We start from the raw sequence: 20,599 nt of genomic DNA on the forward strand, positions 1-20,599 counted from the left end.
TGCTATGTTTAGTATAATATGTGTCTTTTTATAATTTTATTATTTAGACATGGCGTTGTTAGCTTATTTTCGGGTCATGGGTTCTAATGTTCATATGGTATCGTTCTCCTCTCATATACATTATTATAATAAAATGTTACACTGTATAACAATAAAACACAAATGGATGTGTATTTCCATATTCAAATCTGTTTTAGATTTAAAAAACTATTGGTTAAAATACGCAATATTAATAATTTGTAGATGTTTGATTGTGTTGATTGGAAGAAAAGCCCAAAATAACAGGAAATAATGTTTTGATTCAAGTATGCAATTCAACTAGAAGCTTAAAATAAGAGCTATAACTTGTGTAGCAGTTTTGGTATTTAATTTTAAATGTGTTAAGTAAATCTTTTTTGTCCTTTCTTAAATGAATCATTATTATCATTACATCTGGATCATTAATTAAAAATCTTACATTCGAAAACACTATGAATGTTAACGAACATATGTAAGCTTGAAAAATGTTCTTTTATTGACAGCGTATTAATTAAAAGTTAGGATTAAAACGTGTTCTAGACATTGTCGTATTTCTAACAGGGTTCCTTTCCATCGTATCTTCGTTGTCGGTTTCATTGCAATTGTGATGCTCATCGTTTCCTGCTGGTTCATGATTGTTGGTTTCATCACAGATTGAATCCTTGACATCTGGTGTTGAAATGTTAGCTCCTTTCATCAGATATTCAAAACCACCTCTATAAGTCTCAAGAAAATTTAGCACATCATCTTGTTTTGATGATATATCTCTTTTAATCTGTTTTTGACTTTTCTAAAATTTTGTACAACGAGTTTCCAAGCCTTCAACAGACTTCGACAATTTTGCACCATTTTTAGTATTTTCATCTTGCAACGTATGCATATTATTTTCAAGATTATCAACTTTTCTTTCGATTTCTTTTTGAGTTCTTTGTTGCTTTACATCGTATCTATTAATTTGTTGTTGAACATACGTTTTCATTCCATCCTCGACGTTTGAAAGCCGGTTACTCAACACTTCTTTTTCGTTTGACAGAGCAGTTATATGGGCAGACATATGTTTTTCCTTTTCTTTATAGTGTTGAATAGTCCTGTCGCTTTCTTTGTAGTTCTGAATTTCGTTTTGACCGCTAGCTTTGGTATATAGGGAAGATGGTTTTTGGGCCTATTACAAAAAACAGAATATATAAAAATTGATTAACTATAGTAGAAAGTGTTTAAAGAAATTTTGTCCTAAACTAAAATGATTAAAAATTTTAATGTTTCACTCCAAAATAAATGTAATGTTTCAAAACTTTGAAGTTTTCTAAGTACTAGGAATTTTCTACCTCAGAAATAGATTTGGCATATATTTTGCTAAACTAAAAGTGATCTATCTAAGAAACCACTTCTCCCAGTTAGTCACTGAAAACTTCTGGATAAAAGAAACGAAATGAATTTCACCTGAACGGCATTAAACAAACGGCAGGTAGAACCTGGTTTTGTGGCTTGCTAAACCTCGTACTGTTATGACATTGTCAAATATAACACTAAAATGACAACATTACATGACAGGACTATAGTACAAATAAATGAAAGAAAATTTTGGACAGAAAAATACACAAATAAACAATACAATAGGACATTTCGACATGCTTATAGTTATCAAAGGTACCAGACTTATAATTTAAAATGCCAGACACAATACTCACAAGTGACGCTCATATCAAAATCATAAGAAAGCCAAACAAGTACAAAGTTGAAGGTACTTGATAGTTTCTCTAAATATTAGCACAACAATGTTAATGGTAATTTTTGTTCTCCCCTCGTAAGGATTCGAACTATGCTATTAGATAATATACAAACCAAGTTAAACATTAAATAGAGAATAAAAGTTTTTTTTAATTTTTTTTACCTGCCGATATCTTCTGTCATCTATAACTGGAAAATGACTTCCTGAAGAAGAAGCGGTTGATTCGGAATCCCAAATGCCTATAAAATAAATTGTGTCATTGTTGCAGGTGTTGTTTTGCTTTAGATTGAAAATCTATTTCAGGGGAGGGGTTAGTTAAAACTTCAACTTCCACTTTATGACGTCGTAGTTTGAAATTATTCAATCAGTTTTCCAAAAAGTGCTTCCCATTTACAAAAATGATACTAGAGTCAGAAAAGGGTCTGCTCTACCTGACTCGTATTGGGATAGAGAGGTTTGTCTTTTTGTACAGTAATTGCAATCGTGTACAGCAAATTTTAATCTGTTTTACCTTTAGCGTCTGTTGTACTTATAGTTGGTTATAAGGTGCTGTTCCATAGTACACTCTAATTTTTCCGCACCAGGTACTACATTCAAATAGTTTGCACCAACGTAACTCTGGCCCTTTTCATTTAACAGGCTCTCTGATTTAAAGATTGGAAATACATATTTTATTTTTTCCATGTTAGATTTAGAATTTACATGTCTTAAAAAGATTTTGCTTTGGCGTATAGTTACAAAAATGTTGTGTAATTCTTAGGGAAAGTTGAGTAAAGTAGCGAGAAACTCACGCACCTGGAAGAGTCCTTCAGTTGGCCCCTAAACAAATATGTTACTAGTTCAGTGATAATGGACGTAATACTTAACTCCGAATTATACACAAAAAACTAGATTTAAAAATCATACAAGACTAACAAAGGACAGAGGCTCCTGACTTGGATCAGGCGCAAACATGCGGCGGAGTTAGACATGTTTATTGAGATCGCAACCCTTCCCATATACATCTGACCAATAAAAAAACCAAAAACAAACGCACAACGATACGCATAGTAAAACTCAGTTTAAGAGAAGTCCGAGTCCAATGTCAGAATAAGTATCAAAAGTAACTAAACAAAACGACAATAATACATAAATTAACAAAGGACAACTGGCAGTTACTTACATGCCAGCTCCAGACATCAATTAAATAGATTGGAAGATTATGTCTTCATCATATGAATTTCAAGCACAATCCCTCCAGTTAGGGGTTCAGTATAATACCATCATAAATAAAGGCAACAGTAGTATACCGCTGTTCAAAACTCATAAATCCATGGACAAAAAAACAAAATAGGGGTAACAAACTAAAACTGAGGGAAACGCATTAGATATAAGAGGAGAACAACGACACAACACTACAATGTTACACACACAGAAACGGACCAAGCATCAGACAAAATACCACGAGAATAACAAATACAACATCAAAACCAAATACATGAATTTGGGATAGACAAGTACCGTGACACGTCTTATCGCAATGTGAATTTACACTAAAAAATAAGAGAAAACAAACGACGCAACGTTAAAATGTAACACACACAGAAACGAACTATAATATAACAATTGCCATATTCCTGACTTGGTACAGGACATTTTGATAAAATATAGGAGGAGAACATAACCAATGGCAACTCCTGGTTTTAGAATAGATATTTTTAAATCCGATGTAAAGACCCTATAAGTAAATTAATATTAAAGCCAACATATGCAATCTTAAATGACCTGACAACAGTATCGTAACTATATCATTTCTTAATAGTCTACACGAAAAATGATAGTCCATGTGACAAATTGATACACATGACGTGGCTCAGTAATGTGCTTTGTCTATATGCCTTTTGATGTTTTCGTTATACCGATATGACGTGGTTCTATACTTATACATGCTGTCATTGTGTACTTTGGTTTATTTATGTATTCTTGTTTTTAATTTCTGCTTATATGCTTGGTCTATGTGTCATTTTGTGCTTCTTTGTTGCATGTTTGTTTTTTGGTGATTAAGATAAGAACACAATGTTGATTGCTGTACCCCTATTTTTTTTAACATTTTTCCCTATTGTGTCTGTTTGTTTTGTTCACACATCGTTCTCAATATAATGGAACTTGATGCCACCGTCATACGAGTGTGAGGTTTAGCTAGTTTGGAAATTGATAAGAGTATTTGGGGTTGCAAACACAATTTGTTCATAAATGTTATATATAATAGAGCCTGTTGCATTTTTCGTGAAATTTGATAAATATACCCCAAATGCTGCAGTGGGATTTGTTGTAGATACCTACAATAACAATGACAATGTTCCCTTCGACTATGATGATGTTTGAACAGTAAGAGTTCAAATCGGTTCAACAGAAAGGTTTTCATGGGCAGAAATCATTAGAAAAAACAAAAATGAATGAAAATTGGAATTTTTACGAAAGAAAAATATTGTCGCAGTACAATGTTTTAACCATTGTCTTGACGTCAGCCTAATCATTGACAGTATAGTCTTTTAGTAGAGTCATCAACGCTTCCTAAATCTGTCGCTGAAATGGATTCACCAAGTTATAAGCAATTCTTTCCTTTGTGTGTCTTATTTCATTAAGTTTAAAAGGTCTATTTTAAAAAAAATGGAATTAATTAAAAAACTTATCTTTAATTTTTGCGAGTAAATCGTGATGTATTTAGAATAATGATCGAGATTCTCAATTTCAAAGTTCGATCTTGTCTTATTTTGTATACAAAGACACTATGCAGGTGCCTGATTATTTAAAGGCAGAGGTATTATGTTTCGACTTTGATTGTGATCTTAGATTTATTCAAGCATTTATTAATGCATCGTTGAACATAAAAACATGGTTATTTTAACCCACTTACAATACCTTCGATATTGCAAAATAATCTGTTTTGTGCAGTAAAACAGACATATCTTCATATGGAGTGGTATTTGCAAAAGATACCAGTCTTGGGACTAAATTTGTTTTGAAATTTCAGTCCCTAAATGGATATTTTTGCAAATCAACCTCCTTAACATAATAACAAAATATCAATTAAAGTTCGAAGGCAAATGCAATGTTATATCTAAATCATTGTCTTCGTATAATCTATATTTCATATCACCTTCCTTTTGAATCTACGATTTTATGTCTTTTGATAATAAACAGAAGTAAGTGTTTTTATTTACAGATATACATATGTTTACAAAGCCTATCATTTCATTTTGAACAGAAGAACACATATTTGAAACTGTATATAATCACAGTTTAAAATATGTGTTCCTCTGTTCAAAATGAAATATTCTATTTTATACCTATATATTTTTAATTTAGACTTAATGTTATGTTGTATTTTATATTATTGAGAGATAGGACCTAAATGTATAATAACAATATTGAAAATTGAATATTCCACAGGTCATTCTATGTAACTTTAAGAACAAACATTATTACCACAAATTTTAGACTATTTTATTATTTGGCTTTGTATGATAGTCAAGTAACAATCCTTTAACTGGTAATTTAATAGGATAATTATATATTTTCAATAAAACATATATTGTAACTTTAGCTTAAATTTCAGAATTAAATGAATTATGGAAATACAGTTTAAAAAGCATAATTTAAATATTTTTAATTCTATACAAATCACATTCAATGTATGTTTTATTCTTTAAAACATACTTTGATAATAATGACAATCGTCAGAGGAGTGACTTGGGACTATTAATCTAAACTTACTACGAATTTAGAACTTGCATTAAGAAGAAGGAAGTAGTTAAATTTGAATGGTTTCAGAATCTTATTAAATGTAAAAAATTAACATTCACGATTTGTCTTTAGTATACTGCAATGATAGTAGGGTATTTAATCCTTGTTATAATGTTGTTAAATGCACCGTAAAATTTGTTTTACTCGAATTTATACTTCAAGTCCACGAGGTACCCCGACATGAAGTTACTCATTTATTTATTTTCAATTGATCTAATTATTTAATAATTTGATTATAAATACATTCCGTTAATTTTTAAAACATGACAAAACCCCTTCTTCACGGACTTATTAAACATTTATTTGAAACACAAAGTCGGATCTAAATAATTAAAAGTGTGACACGTAAAAGAGAAAGAGTTAATAGACATTGTGAAAAAAAAATGCAATTGGTTTTATAATATAATAAATCTCTTATAATTCTTATTAAATACATGTTATTGAAACACGTCATCCAAAACTTCATTTTAAATCAATTTAATAGTTTTCCGAAATAAATATACAAACCTTCAGTTTTTACCAAATTCAATTAATATATGATTGATTGCTGGTTTCAGAATTTAACTATAACGAACGTAGACGACAATAATACATAATTCAGCTGGTATCTAAGTGAACAATAAATATAAGAAAATAAAAATAATCACCACTGTCTAAAGAGATAAAAAACGAGATATACGATACATCAGTTTTTAATATGTTTGTGTGGTTTTTAACAAATATGATTAAAATCAAAATTGAAAGGGAAAAAAAAGTTTTAAGAAACAATGCACAAAACTGCTGCTTCACGTGTTGAAGGTTTGTGCATGATTGTTTTACATTTTTTAAAAAGACTTATTGTTATTAATCTGAACGTCATTTGGTTTCTAGCGGAGAGTGAATATATTCATTAAAGTTATGAACACCGGTATGTAAACATTACCACGTGTATTTGTTTATGAAATTACACGTTTTTGAAAGTATATAATATGTTAAATGTTTTTCATTGGTCGAGGTAGAACTGACCATAATATTTGAATAAGGTCATTTCAAATATTTCGTGCTATACTTTTGGCGGTTTTGTAAATTAAAGATATTGTCATTCGAGGTTCGCTTTTGGTGCAGTAAAGTTTCCCACCCTCCCACCCGACTTAATGTATTTTATTTGTGTTATTTTTTATTGATGTGAAACATAATGTGTGTAAGAACAGAATCTTTATTTGATTCATAATATGTATTTTCGTACATAATGAAAATTGTTTTTATTTTTGTAGATTGGTTTTTGTGTTTGTTACCTGCAGCGGCCTAGGCAGACAGTAACACTGATGAACATTTTTTTCGTTGCATTTGTCTTTAATAAAATTAAAGCTTTGCTGCACACTGTCAGGCGAGCTGATCCCATACAAAGGTGTTGAGTTTATTTTGTAAATAATTTATGTTCGCTTGAAGTTATAACATAACAATATTTCTTCATCTTCTGATTTTTCAATTAAATCTTTAAACGTTCTTAATCCTCAATGCTCTTCAACTTTGTAATTGTTTGACTTATACATATTTTGATATGAGCGTCACTGATGAGTCTTATGTAGACGAAACGCGCGTCTGGCGTACTAAATTATAATCCTGGTACCTTTGATAACTATTTACACCACTGGGTCGATGCCACTGCTGGTGGACGTTTCGTCCCCGAGGGTATCACCAGCCTAGTAGTCAACACTTCGGTGTTGACATGAATATCAATAATGTATTCATCATTTTTTGTATAAATTTCCTGTTAACAAAAGTTGAAATTTTTCGAAAAACTAAGGATTTTCTTATTCCAGGCATAGATTTCCTTAGCCAGATTTGGCACAACTTTTTGGAATTTTGGATCCTCAATGCTCTTCAACTTTGTAATTGTTTGGCTTTATAAATATTTTGATATGAGCGTCACTGATGAGTCTTATGTAGACGAAACGCGATTCTGGCGTACTAAATTATAATCCTGGTACCTTTGATAACTATTTAACCTCATCCGAATTTCGTATTTGATTATTTTAAATATAATAGGTATACAAATTATAAAATCTGCCTGTGTGTTTGTCTGCAGATATACCATCCTATATCATAAATTACCACTACATTTGTATATCACAGAATAGGACTTATCATCGTCAAACATGATATTATCAGTACACATTACACATCCAATTGATTTGTGGTTAAGTTACTATTATCAGATGTCATAAACAAGACCTTGTACAATGCCAACATAAAGGTAATCAGTGGTTGTCGTTTGTTTATTTGTTACCTTTATGTTTGTCGTTCTTTTTTGTACATAAAAAAGGCCGTTAGTTTTCTCTTTTGAATTGTTTTATATTATCATTTCGGGACCTTTTATAGCTGACTATGCGGTATGGACTTTGTTCATTGCTGAAGGCCGTACGGTGGCATATAGTGGAGAGTTGTCTTATATGCAATCATATCATATATTTTTATATCGATAGGTTGTAGAACCGTTAATGTGCATGTGTGTATAACAATAGCATGTAACTTTAGTTTACTGATAACAAAATCAAGTTATATAAAAAATACCTGTAAAAACGATATTTAAATATTCAATACAGTGTTGAATTGATAACCTTTCAGAATAAGTCTATTTCAAAAGTTTTACCGGACCGTATCTAAATGTCCCTGCTCGGTTGACTACAACACCGTAAAATTAAGGATGTGCTCTTCCGTTTGATTTAAGTATTTTTTTCTAGTGATACAGCCAAGCGTGCAATCCAAACCTTCGAAAACTTAAATAAAGATTAAATCAAAAGTAGTGGTATAATCTGGAAAATGTCTTTGTCGTGCATGCACTGTTTCTAAGAGGCATTGGATCTACTAATCCAAACTATGATTGCTGCAAATTTAAGGTATACACCACACCTCTTATGCACCAGTTGATGGGGAGCAATCAATTCCCATATGTTACTAGAATTTTCGAGATTTCATCACTACTATTGATTTATAGAGTGCTTTCATCATAAAATAACTGAAGAAAAAAATATTTAGATACTCAAGTTAAAAAATTACTTGTATGTGCATAGCCATAACCGTCAATTTGATATCATTAATAGTGCATGGTGCATTGATCGATATCAATTATGTCAATGATATAGTAATATCGATAAAATTAGAGTTATCTTTCTTTGAACATTATTGTAGTTGTCTCCAAGTAATACTATTGCATTTCAATTCTTCCACAGAACTTGAATCTACACCAGTACGGGTTTAGTTTTTATGAATTTATACTCCCAGCCTCGTAATACTTGCATAACGCAAATAATTGACATTTTTGCTAACCATGTACATATATACAACCTGTTAAATCAAGAGATCGATTTCTGTGGTGATTAACACGTCCATTTATGTCTACGTCCAAAGTCACGTGCCTGTAGTTCAGTAGTTGCCGTTGGTTCATATCTGTCATATTTGTTTTTCATAATTGTGTTGTTATAAATAAAGCCGCTAGTTTTCTCTATTTTTATGTCAGCCCTCTATAACCAACTATACGGTATTGGTTTTCTTATTGTTGTATGCCCCCCGATTACTTCATTTGTACTTTGATGGAAAAATGTCTATATTTTAAGGTTTACAGACACTTAGTTACATTACAACGTGTAAAATATTATCATTGGAGGTGACCTATTAGTTAATGCAATACAGGTGACACACACAAATGCGATCAAAAATTGTCAAGGTAGGTGTTTACGTATCTTTACGATGATAATACCAATGGATATTCCAAAAAAATATCAAATTATTCCTCCACACTTTCTTTAAGGTTTTTTGTGGACTTTTCTTTGTTTTTTCTTTTCCCTATCCTTTTGGACATGGTATTGTTTTATTAATATATTATAAAAACTTTGGTATTTTCTAGTTTTCAACTTAAATTACAGTATATAAGGAACCAAACTGTTTCAACACATGAATGTAAGCCTCGACGTCATTTTAATCAAATCGCTTGGACTGGCATCATGTTGAATAATTCCATTACAATGTCAAATTTAAAGTTTTCCAACCAAGCAAGCTTTCTTAGAAATTCAACCATACTAAACAGCAGTTCGAAAAGAGAAAATGTCAATATACATATTTACCTATATAATTGCTAAATCAGAACTTGAAAGTCATGACGAGATACACAAAGAAGCAATACCGCTATTTCGTCATCATAAATCTATCAAACAATTGATCACTTCACGTTTCTGACATTCAAACGGAAGACCCAATATATGATGGATCTGATTGTGTTGCATGAAAGAACATGTCACATAATTTGAAAGCAGTAATACAAAAAATGAATTTACTTTATCTCATTTATATCTCATCTATATCTCATCGGCTCTTTAGATGACAATAATTAAGCACGATAACACTTTGTGTTATAGTGTAATTGATACAGTAAATAATATATGACAACCACTTGACTTGACACTGTTAATGTTAATTCAAAATATCAAATATATATAATTTCTTCCCACTTTCTTCTCGAATTTAGGTGAAGATCTGTATGATGATGATGATCAATCCTGGGACATGCTTATGATGAAATCACCACCAACATATAAATCCTACCATAAGACGCCATAATGATATATTTACTCCTACTGCTATTTTTATACTAATAGCTGCAAAACATATCTTCCAATATCATTTTGTTTTGATATAAAAAGTTCATGTTTGTTTCTAAGAAATCAAAATATCATTTAGATCAACAATTAGCATGTTACAGCTCCATTTCATTAGGTACTAAATATTTTATGAATGAAGTTTTTTTCTTAATTGAAATCGTCATTTAAAAGATTTTCTTCTTTTATATTTTCATATCCTTTGTATGGTACAAAAAAACATGCGTAACAATATCAGTATATAGCCTTGAGTCAAACGATTAAAGGTAGTTTCTATGGGAGGATAGTCTAATTATTTTTTGTTTTGTTTTCTTATTCGTTTGAAATCTATTTATTGCATTGTACAGATCATGACTTAACTTCGTGAAGAAAACGAAAATAAACAATATTTATTTTTAATAAACTTAAATACTGTAAATGCAAATATTAAATATTTACTGCATTAATAGCACAATTCATATCATATATTTTCACCAAATTTTACTGTGCCTACTCATTTCTCGTCTGAAAAGGGGCTGAAATATGGTAAATTCATTTTTTTATAACTGCATTCAAATTGTGGTACATGTTTCTTGATGTAATAAAATCAGATCCATCACTCTAAGAGAAGGAAGAAAGATACCGAAGGACAGTCAAACTCATAAATCATAAATCGAAAATAAACTGACAACGACATGGCTAATAATGAAAAATACAATCAGACAAACAATACAACACATCACACACCATAAAAAACTAAAGAATAAGCTAAACGAACCTCACCAATAACTATGGGTGATCTTAGGTGCTCTCGAAGGGTAAGCAGATCCTGCTCCACATGTGACATCCGTCGTGTTGTTCATGTTATAACAAATCCTGTAAATAGTCTTAATTCGGTAGGTCACAATCATAAAAGGGAAGGGGATTGTAGTTACGACGTTAGGAACATATCCGATATCATCTGTGAAACGGTTATTCCATACCTGTCAACTAACTCATGATGGCGTCCGTAAAATTTACGAAGGGATGATTTCAGCTTTACCATTTGGAACTCTTTGTTTAATAGCTTCTTTGTGAGCAGCAACCCTCTATCAAGAAAATCACGATAGGAAAAACAAGCACCGGAATATCATATCAATTGGGGGATATATACCCCGTATGCAGGTGCTGCTGTAATGTTGCTACTTAGAAATAGAAAGTTCACAATTGGAAAGCTGAAATAATCTTAAAGTAAAAATATACAGGGATCGAATGCATGTTTGGATAGTTTTTATGATCACGAAAAAGGCGGTATAACTTTTTTACTTTGTCATTTTCTTTATAAAACTCCCCGGATTAAAACTGTGAAAATTTAAGAAACTTGTGTATATTGAATGTTTTATTATTTATCGTTAAACCTTTTTAATACTCTAAACAGGTATTTCAGTAAGTCTTGACTCAGTAATCATTAACACAATACATTGAAATTGCAAGAACATTTGTTGAACAAATATTAATCGAAATTGTTATTCCCCTTTGTTTACCACATTCATCTAGTATGAATTGCAACATGATATAAATATTTCAAACACACAAAAAATCTGTGAGCAGACAGAAAATAGCTATGACTATTTCCACTACTTGGATATTGAGGTAAAAGTAATGCATGCACAGAAGAAGACGTTTATACCAATTAGGTAGAGAACAGATACATTAAAATTTTGTGATAGTCATTCTTTATTATTTTGATGAAATCATCACCAGCAGATATAAGTCCTACCATAAGAAGCTTTTTGATATATTTTTTGAAGTTACTGTAAGATTATCAATAAAATTAGTTCTAAATATCAAAGGATCTTTTCGATGGGAAGACGAATTGCCTTATCTGAATTTTTTAATTATGTATGTCGTTGGATTGTTTGCCATTGACAAATGCCCTACATCTTTTGTAATACGTGAGGAATTAAGACAACAAAACAATGTATTCCGGCTTTACTGAATTGAAATAAATTAGCGTGATTTACACAGTTTAGTTGAATAAGATTCTTCTATTCACGCATTACTATGACATCAACTTTTAGAATTAGTCGAAAACTGTGTGTTAGAATGTTAAACTTCAGTCTCACTGCATGAAATGATGCATTTAATATAAAATTAAATGCATATGTTATGCATATTAAATTTCAAATTACAAAAAATATTATGCATTTACTTTGCTGGAAAATTTCTAATTTAATATAGATTTAAACTAAATTTAATATTGCAAATAAATTCCCAAATTTCAACCTAGTTTAAAGGTATTTTTAAATCTAAATAAATTTCAAATTTAAAGAATTTAAGTATAGACTAAATTTGAATAAATTTCTAATTTAAAGAAATGTTTATGTAAATTAAATTTGAATAAATTTGAGATTTAAAGAATTTTTAATATAAATTAAATTTCAATAAATTTCAAATTTAAAGAAGTTTTGATATAATTTAAATTTGAATAAATTTGAGATTTAAAGATCTTTTAATATAAATTAAATTTTAATAAATTTCAAATTTAAAGAATTTTAAATATAAATTAAATTTAATTAATTATGTAATTTAATTACATGTAAATTCAAATAAATTCCTTGTTTATGACTTATTTAAATTAGAACTTCCATCAAATTTAATGCAATTTAAAGTCAATATAATCCTGTATAACTACTTACAAAACAATAGTGCAAATGAATAATAAAGAAAAGGCAGAATTGTTCCCTCTGCTTTTTGGAAAAGGGATGTTGGGGATTTGTTTTTACTTTAACCCAAATATCTGGTTTGAAAATATCTAATTAAATAAAAAAAAAAAAATTAGGAAAAACAGGAATTTTTAATGGTGATAACTTTGTAGCTACTGTACATATAAAATTGATCCTCCAACTTTTCTGATCCATGTTTACAAAGTATTAGACTTGAAAGGCATGGATTGCTGCTCTGTGTATTTACAGTAGAATAATATTTGTGGTTTCAAATGACAATGTGCAAATGTATAATTTGTCAGAAAACATTGAAGACTGTATTTTTCAGATGAAACTTAAACAATAATCCAACGAATACATGTCACTCATTTGCAAAGCTCAATACCATTTTGTAAATATGCCTTTACCTATATGTAAAGAATGGCAATGCATCTTAATTTATATAAGAACTTGAAGAGTTAGAATCTAAGACATACAAAAAACACAAACACCAGATATAAACTATAGGACAAGGCTATCTATGTGTGATTTGGATTTTGACAATGGCAGCAATATACAATACAGGAGATAACAAAAATTTTTGGACAAAGCATAACCATACACAACAATTTCTAGCATTTTCTTATTGTCATCCTGTCTAGGGCATAGTTATTTTTATCACTTCTAATCGGGTCAGAATAATAAAAAAAAACAATTTTGAGTTATCTCCCTTTGTATATACTTCAATAAAAGAAACAAAGTATCTAACAAATTAATTTTATTCAGATACTGTCAGACAAATTAGAGTTGTTTTGGTGATAAATTAAAATAAAATGTCAAAAAGTTTGTTATACAATTTTAAAAACATTTAAAACAAATAAAAAAACACTTTTGTTTAAAAAAAAGTCAAGTTCTACATCAAAGAACCTCATCAAATTCAAACTAATTAATAAAATAATGATTATTGACAAATTAACATGCTTACTTGTATAGATTATTTAAGAATCATAACAATTGGGTTATAACAAATAGCAAACATAGGCACCTCTAAATTTCAAGTTTGGCATCATAAAATGAATAATCTCCCCTGCTAGCATTATTTGTCAATTTTAAAAACTTTAAAAAGCAAAAAACAAAAAACATAACATTATTTACATGATTAACATAATTCGTAAATTCACAAGAGTGCACACACTGAAATGTCTCGCCTTCTTTACTTATCATTGATATTATGTTGATAGTCCTAAGTATAAAGCTTTATTAAAAACTGTCACATAAACTTAACATTAACCAAGATAACTAAACAAAGAGCAATGAACCATGAAAATGAGGTCAAGGTCAGATGAACCATGCCAGGCAGACATGTACAGCTAACAATGCTTCCATACAACAAATATAGTTGACCTATTACTTATAGTTTTAAAAAAATAGACCAAAACACAAGAACTTAACACTGAGCAATGAACCGTGAAAATGAGGTCGAGGTCAAATAAAACCTGCGCGACTGACATATAGATCATAAAATATTTCCATACACCAAATATAGTTGACCTATGGCATATAGTATTAGATAAAAAGACCAAAACTTAAAAACTTAACTTTGACCACTCAACCATGAAAATGAGGTGAAGGTCAGATGACATCTGCTCGCTAGACATGTACACCTTACAATCATTCCATACAACAAATATAGTAGATCTATTGCATATAGTATGAGAAAAATAGACCAAAACACAAAAACTTAACTATAACCACTGAACCATGAAAATGAGGTCAAGGTCAGATGACACCTGCCAGTTGGACATGTACACCTTACAGTCCTTCCATACACCAAATATACTAGCCCTATTGCTTATAGTATCTGAGATATGGACTTGACCACCAAAACTTAACCTTGTTCACTGATCCATGAAATGAGGTCAGGTCAAGTGAAAACCGTCTGACGGGCATGAGGACCTTGCAAGGTACGCACATACCAAATATAATTATTCTATTACTTATAATAAGAGAGAATTCAACATTACAAAAACTCTGATCTTTTTTTTCAAGTGGTCACTGAACCATGAAAATGAGGTCAAGGACATTTGACATGTGACTGACGGAAACTTCGTAACATGAGGCATCTATATACAAAGTATGAAGCATCCAGGTCTTCCACCTTCTAAAATATTAAGCTTTTAAAAAGTTAGCTAACGCTGCCTCCCGATCACTCTCCCTATGTCGAGCTTTCTGCAACAAAAGTTGCAGGCTCGACAAAAAAAACATCCTGCTGCTCGAACATTGATTAAAATTTCATTCTAAATGCTGTATGCAAGAATAAAAATAATAAGGTGTAATGAAATACTTCAAATATGTACAATTGAATAAAATAGCACACAAATAAACTTTTATCAACAAAATTATGTAATGTCAAGCAAAAAATTATCAATATTGAATATGTACTTGGACAATTGAAGAAAATAATAAGTTTATATGCTTATAAATATATTTGGTGTATTGACTGTCTCCTGATTAGTTAAAATTTTTTAGTTTTATTTTCAATTTTTTTTGTTTACAAATTTTATGAAGTCAACATGTGCATGATGTGTGTACTTTGTTATTATTTATATAAATAAAATAAAAAAATTCTTTGAGCCTTATTTTTGATAGAAATTTATTTATAATGAATGGCAATAACTTATTTTGATTTTATTGAACCATAAAATTAATTTTCAACTATTTACATTTTACATAATCCTCTTCATAGATTATCTAATGTGAAGATTCAAAAAGTTATCTCCCTTTGACCCAGCGATTATAAATAATGTGAAATCTTACAGGAAAAATCTTGACAGCAAATACAAGACATTGAAATGAGCAACACTCAAATTATTATTCAGCATTTAATTAATTAGAAAAGGCAACAGAAAGTTTAAGTAAAAAGAAATATGTAGCTTAACCAAACACATTAACATAATCTGATGTCACCGATATGCTGCACTTGTAAATAATTTTAATAAAAAATGCAAATGTTGAAATAAAAGAGCAGTAATTCATTTTTTTACTTTAAAAAATAATCAAATTCAATAAACCAAACAACTTCATTTTAAGGGTTCCCCCCTTAAACTGAAAACTGTCAACTATAATTCAAAAGTAAACATGAAGGTATTTTTGTTCTTGCAAATTCCAAAAGTGTACCTTTGAATTGGTCCTTATTAAAATTTAAAGAAATTTTTATTGATATCTCTCAATTTTGTGTCATATGCCCTTAAGTAAAAATCCATGCAAGTTCTGTACATTTCTTGTGACAAGGCCTCTCTGATTTACTTGGACCTCAGCTCTTTGCCCTGTGCATTCAGCTGTCTCTGGTATTTACAGTCTAGTAAATGACTTTAGTTTATCCATGTAAGATTTAAAATCTTGTGACAGTCAAATCCCAGTTGTGATCAGGCGAGTTTATCTACAGAATCACTGTCCCAACTTGACATTAAATCAATTTGCATGGCCTTCCTAAATTTGTCCTTTTCTGACACTGGCAGTTTCTTGGCTTAAAGGGCCTTAGCTCTATTTTGTAGCTTCTGTAATAAAGTAATAAAAAAAAATGTTTAATTTTATTAAATTGACAAGTGATATATATGTGACAAAAGCAATAATTTTCTGCATGCAATTATTCTATCTTAATGCAGTTGTAATCAAAATCATATATTTAAAAGATATTCTAATGAGTGACCCAAAAATATCTCGTGGAATAACTCTATAAAAAGAATAGCTAGAAGTTGTGATAAATTTTCTATTTTCAATGGACCATGAAATTGGGGTCAAACCATTAATTTATCCTTAGAAAGATCATAACATAAGGCACATGTATATTTATTTTTAAGTTGATTGGTCGTTAACATCATTAACAACTATCCTGACCAAAAACTTTTACCAAAACTTGAACCTAAAGCAGAACAGATGAAAGAATAAACACACAAAAGCATGGATCATTAAACATAAACCCCTTCTACTATTGTAGGCTGGCATAACAATTTATTACAACTATTACACATTGTGATTTATTTATCAACATCAAAAAAATTATTGATTTGTATCAGTTTAGTTTTTCAATTATATTTTAAAACTAACTCCTTCTATCATTGTTTGGTCTTATTCACGGTGTAGAATATATACAACTTTTATAATTTGATGTGTGATCCCCTCAGGGGTTCAGGCTTATATTTTGGCAAGTGTTTGATGTGTCTATGGGCACTATGGAGGTCTAAAATTAGGTAGCACCCCATTTTTTCCCTAGGGAGATTGATATTGGAATAGCTCATTATTGAGTTTGTTGTCTTTATCAATTTCAATATAAATCACAATATCAGGTACAGCAATTTTTTTTTCTTTTGACATATAAGAAGTATTTGTAAATAGTATTAAAATACAATCAGCTGTATACAATATAACCAAAACAAAAATCTGAGACTGGATTACTGCCCTTTTATCTATTTATTATTTGATCTATAAATAATATTTAATCAATAGTCTAGAAATGTGAAAATTTCAAACAAGATTTAAGTCAGTTATTGTTTGATTTGGCTAATTCTACTAAATACACAATTATTTTGATTTTTGTTGTTGTTGTTTTTTTTCCTGCAATTATTTTGTAACACTCTAACAAAAATGAGTATGAATTCAATCCTCCATGACTCTATTCATGCTATTTGTTAGATATCTCTACTCTCATTGGCAACAACACTTCATCTCCTTATAAATTAATTTTTGCAGGCCTCAACTAACAGTATTTTCCATAAAATATATAAAACAATAAAAAGCTAGTACAATCATGACAATGAGTACTATTAATTTATCCCAAGACTTGGTCTGGTCATGTCAAATTAATGTAATCACCAAATAGCTTACTTCAAAATAGAACCAGCTGCTGTTTTACATGTCCAGACTAGATTGTTTATGCCTATAAGCATCACAAACAGCTGCTTACTGCAAAATAAAACATAAAAAGTTCCTAAAATAAATGTGTATTGCCAGGAGATAATTAGTTGAATTCAAACATTCATATTATATTTGTTAAACTTGGTCTAAGGAAAGGGTGTACAGGATTTCCAATACTCAATATATATATATATGTCTAGCGGGACGGCTGCAGTGCAGGCGATTTGGTGTCACGATATCACAGTAGCATGGGTTCGAATACCAGCGAGGGAAGAACCAAAAATTTGTGAAAGCAAATTTACATGTACAGATCTAACATTGTTAGGTTGATGTTTAGACGAGTTGTATATATATATATATACATGTATATAGCCCAGGTGGTCGTGTGGTCTAGCGGGACGGCTGCAGTGCAGGCGATTTGGTGTCACTATATCACAGTAGCATGGGTTCGAATCCCGGCGAGGGAAGAACCAAAAATTTGCGAAAGCAAATTTACAGATCTAACATTGTTGGGTTGATGTTTAGACGAGTTATATATATTACAATGTTTGGCTATTTGAAACATTATGATCACATGCATATATGTATATATTCTGACAGACATTTCAACATACATGTAATATACATAAGGTATATTTATAGATTTTAACAAGGCTAAGTAAGTATATAAGCTGATAATACTAAAAAGGCATACATGTAACTCTATCTTTTATCAAAGACAATGGCACGTCTCTATTTGAATTACATGACTTACAATGTCAAATGAATGTACATTTATATCTTTTGAAAGATTTTTAAAATCATAAATTCAGAAAATGTAGACAAAATATATATATACAATATATACCTTTATATGTGAAGGAACATGGATGGCTGTTGTATTCCCTTATCTTTGAGCATCTGTTTCTGCTTGAAATCGATTCTCTGTAACAATTGGTGCAATTCTTCAATTTTTTCACTGTCATCAAGATTTCTGTTTGGGAATCCATCATCTTCTTTATTAGCTAAGTAAAATAAAAACTTTTTGAGAAAATGTAAATATTCAATATGATGTTCATACAAAATGATATTAAGTTTAAATTCTTTTATATAAATGACTTTTAAACTTGAGTCGCTGAACTGTAGTAACATGTAATATATATGTTACAGTAAATAGGTGAAATTAGGAATTACATGTAATTACTAAACACTTGAAGTTGGTCAAAAATTATCTGTATTATAATGCTCAACTTAAACTATTTTGGATTAAAACTAAAGTTACTCTGATTTAACCAAATATTTGAAAGTCCATATTTATTTAAGATATTTTTTATACATATCAACCATTCAAAATTTTAAGAGTACTAACTGATCTTCTAGTTAGTATTACACAGCTAAAACAATGTTGTATTATGGTCAGGTGATCAAAAGTTATGGTTGTTTTAGCAGTCAGTAAATGGGTGTACATATTCATTTTAAATTTAGTAATTACTGGTAATAACTGGGCCGTTTAAGGAATTACTTGTATTAACTAAGTGCATCAGGAATTACCTGTAATTCCTAAATTTTAGTAATTACATGTAATTCCTAATTTCACCTATTTACTGTAACATATATATAAACAGTATGTAAAGGTTTGAAATGTTACCAAAAAAATACTCAATAATCATATAATATAAATTCATGAAATTGAAGGAAGTATGGTAACCTACATGTATGTATCATTTGTTTGGCTATAGTAATTGGATCAACATCAGTTGGTCTTTAGCGGATAGCATTTATTTTGGAAACATACCACATTGTTTACTTTAATCTAATTAATCTTCATATACAACATGTACAATGTACATTATTATTACTACATACATGTATCTTAGTTTTCTTAGTATATCAAGGGTACAACTGATATGTCACCTGGGTAAGTAAGGTACATGTACCTATAGAACAAGTCAATTATCCAATAATCTTAAAAACTATAGCACAGTTTGTAATTATTCCGTGACAATAAACAATAATTTGGTTTGCACGACACTTTGACCATGTCCCCTCCTTTTTAAATAAGGTTTTGGGAATAAAATATATTGGGCATGCATCTATCAGATTAATCATAAAAAGTAAATTGATTGTGTAAGGTTATGTAATATATAATGATCTATATTAAAGTAATGCGGTTACCAAATCGAAAATCATGTTGAATTTGAAGTGTGTTCTTCTTTTGGGATTTGAAAATCCCGCAACATGACGACTTAAACATTGCTATAATAGAAAACACTCGAGACTACCGAAAGGTGCACGGTCGCACTAAATACCAATAATATGTTATTAAGCCAAATAAAATAATGTATCCTTGATATGATGCGTATATAATATAATTGTTTAAAAGATGTGAATAACAGAATAAATGACAGACACATGATGATGATCTTTAGAAATTAACTATCAAAGATAATAAAGTATTTTCCTGGTCTACTTTTTGGTCTTAACTTACACTGTTATTATAACAACAATACAAAAAAAACCGCGGGACATGACCAGATAATAAATATAATTTTTCATACGTACAAATCAAGTTGATCGAGTTACCTGGACTCATAATATTCACATATTAGTATAACCTTTAATATATATTTCTCAAATTATTGCTTTAATAGTAAGCATAGGTACTTGGATACAGGACATTTTTTTACCCTACCCTTTTTTCCAAAATCTGTTATATTTTCGTTTTCTCACTTTCGTATTGTTTATTTTTTTTCGCGTCTGTCTGTACGTGTCATTAGAACATAAATACACTACAAATTACTTGGTTTTGCTATTTACTATCAATTCCAAGTTTACTATCCACAGCAGTCACGGATATATTACTAAAGAGAGTGAAT

At 30.0% G+C, this 20,599-nt stretch overlaps 1 long non-coding RNA gene across 1 annotated transcript; it reads right to left on the reverse strand.

Moving 5' to 3' along the window:
• Nucleotides 1-13,595: 13,595 nt before the first annotated feature.
• On the reverse strand, nt 13,596-20,038 carry LOC139501077 (uncharacterized). The gene is made up of 4 exons (XR_011658449.1): nt 19,899-20,038; nt 18,592-18,748; nt 17,715-17,792; nt 13,596-16,387 (listed from the first exon to the last, which is right to left on the reverse strand). It is a non-coding gene; the product is annotated as an uncharacterized lncRNA (long non-coding RNA).
• Nucleotides 20,039-20,599: the final 561 nt, after the last annotated feature.

The sequence above is a fragment of the Mytilus edulis genome, chromosome 13 (assembly GCF_963676685.1).
Source record: "Mytilus edulis chromosome 13, xbMytEdul2.2, whole genome shotgun sequence".
Lineage (NCBI taxonomy): Eukaryota > Metazoa > Mollusca > Bivalvia > Mytilida > Mytilidae > Mytilus > Mytilus edulis.